The 2,530-nt window shown below is 60.6% G+C and overlaps 1 protein-coding gene across 1 annotated transcript in view; it reads right to left on the bottom strand.

Moving 5' to 3' along the window:
* Positions 1-2,530, bottom strand: part of METRNL (meteorin like, glial cell differentiation regulator) — an 18,952-nt gene that overhangs the window by 15,879 nt on the left and 543 nt on the right. The gene's annotated exons all lie outside the window — the stretch shown is intronic.

The raw sequence follows: 2,530 nt of genomic DNA, 5'->3' as shown, positions 1-2,530 counted from the left end.
GGGGGGGGGCGGTGGAGAGAAAGGGAATTGCCAGTGTCCACAGAGAACTGAGTCTGTAAGTATCCAAGATGACCAGAGCCCAGCACACTGGCACAACCCCCCAACCTTCCCGGAAAAACTGTCTTCACTCAAAATAAACCCGTGACACTCCCGCAGCACGAGGTGTGCTGGCGGGATTCTTCCCATCAGATATGAGGGCCAAAGGGCTTGGAGAGAGGCCCTGCTCCACGGGGCACCCCGACACCGCGACCCGAGAGCAGCCCCTGCCCACAGAGTTTCAAGAGATTAAGATGCGCATCTGCCTCCGAAAACTCCTGAACCGGCACTTTCCGCGGCACAGACCCGGCTTTCCCAACTGCGAGCTGCCTGCAGCGGGGCCCGGGGCCGAGGGCGCCCTGGGCGGATGGCGGTTTCTCACCGGAGTAGCTGTGCCCTCAGGCGCCCCGCCCGCGTACACTTGTGATTTGCAACTCCTTTCTGCTTGTCACACTTCAGTTTAAAAAAAAAAAGGCCTCTGCTGCCACGGCGGAGGGGCGTGAGGGGGGGCTCCCCGAGCCCANCACCTTCAGGGAAAGGACAGCAAATCCCAAACTGACCTGGGACTTCCTGAAGGGGTCAGTGCGGCAGCAGCAGGGCTCATGCCACTTAACACCCACAGCCTGGCTCACCTGAGTCACCAGAAGTAAATTATGGTCTCTTGTTTACTTAAGCCAGGAAGAGCTTCAGATCAAGGGCAAACCCAAAGGTTATGATAACCGGAGTTACCTTTCATTTCCCTACCTAGTAGGAGAGCTAACCCAGGTGTGACAGACCCGCAAACCCTGCCGGCGGCCGTGGCAAAGTTCGTGGCCCAGCTTTACGACCACAGCCTAATAAAGATCAGGGCGCTGTCCTGCCCCTGCACAAGCGACATGGATTGCAAAACCTCCTGCTTAATTGCTTGGAAACACCCAGAAACACATTTCAGCCTGTCAGATGTGAGTGGCCAGTGTCATAAAGAGCAACTCCCTCCCTCTCAGGGTATCAGAACGCACCCAGGGCATCAAGGCTCGCACCACCCTGTGCTGTCTTTAGAACAGCTCATAAAGAGTCATAAATGCTACAGGAGGCTGCAGACGAGCCAGTGCACCCAAGTTTCCACAGCGAGGATCTGTCAGCTGATCCGCAAGGCGCATTTGATAACTAGGGCAGCAATTACAGTGCAGGGGGGCTTATACACCAGCACTGTGGCCTGGGCCTGTCTTCACTGCAGACCCCACAGGACAGCCCCCGCAGCCTCCCGCCGCCAGCAGACTGCCTTTGGGCTGAGTGGAGGGCAGCTGGAGGGGGTCCAAGGCCTGGAGTGTGTTAGCAGTGACGGAGAGAGGCGGGCGGCAGGCAAGCGTCTCTGCTCCTCCAGGTAGGTGAGAGGAGGCAGACACCTGCGTAGTCCAGGACTGGTTGGCCCTCTGACCAGCACGCACTCACAGCCCTCTCTGATCCCCAGGAGAGCCAGTCCTCTGAGAGCGTGAAAGGGTGTCAGCTCCTCCTCTGGAAACTCAGGTTCCCAGGGTGGGACAGGGTTTCTGTTCCTGATCTGCTGAAGCGGGACACCCTAGACCGCAGTTTGGGGGTGCACTGATTCATCCCGCAGAAGCTGCAAGGCAGGGAGTTTAATTACCAGCGTGGGGGAAAGGGCAGCCCTGGAAGAGTGTGTCAGAGTCAGAGGCTCCCAGCCAGCCCTGTGCTGGCGCCAGCATTCTCCAGGCCGGCCCTCCCCCCGAGCTCCAAGCTCACGGCCCCAATCTCGGCTCCTCCATCCCAGCTCTGGTGTGTGCAAGGGAGCGAGGACACCACAGGCCCCATCTCTGGGGCCCAGAACCCAGGTTTGGGGGGGGGGGGGGGGGGGGGGGGGGAGAGGGGGGNAAAGGGAATTGCCAGTGTCCACAGAGAACTGAGTCTGTAAGTATCCAAGATGACCAGAGCCCAGCACACTGGCACAACCCCCCAACCTTCCCGGAAAAACTGTCTTCACTCAAAATAAACCCGTGACACTCCCGCAGCACGAGGTGTGCTGGCGGGATTCTTCCCATCAGATATGAGGGCCAAAGGGCTTGGAGAGAGGCCCTGCTCCACGGGGCACCCCGACACCGCGACCCGAGAGCAGCCCCTGCCCACAGAGTTTCAAGAGATTAAGATGCGCATCTGCCTCCGAAAACTCCTGAACCGGCACTTTCCGCGGCACAGACCCGGCTTTCCCAACTGCGAGCTGCCTGCAGCGGGGCCCGGGGCCGAGGGCGCCCTGGGCGGATGGCGGTTTCTCACCGGAGTAGCTGTGCCCTCAGGCGCCCCGCCCGCGTACACTTGTGATTTGCAACTCCTTTCTGCTTGTCACACTTCAGTTTAAAAAAAAAAAGGCCTCTGCTGCCACGGCGGAGGGGCGTGAGGGGGGGCTCCCCGAGCCCAGCGCGCGCGCTGCCAAGGGCGGCCTGACCTTCACCGAGGCCGGGGCGGGGATGGGGGGCGCCGCGGGCCCTGCTCTCGGCCCGGG

Source organism: Crocuta crocuta, unplaced genomic scaffold (assembly GCF_008692635.1).
Source record: "Crocuta crocuta isolate KB4526 unplaced genomic scaffold, BGI_CrCroc_1.0 scaffold50, whole genome shotgun sequence".
Classification (NCBI taxonomy): domain Eukaryota; kingdom Metazoa; phylum Chordata; class Mammalia; order Carnivora; family Hyaenidae; genus Crocuta; species Crocuta crocuta.
Note: the sequence above shows the minus strand (reverse complement) of the source record. Positions and strands in the feature narration are given on the sequence as shown.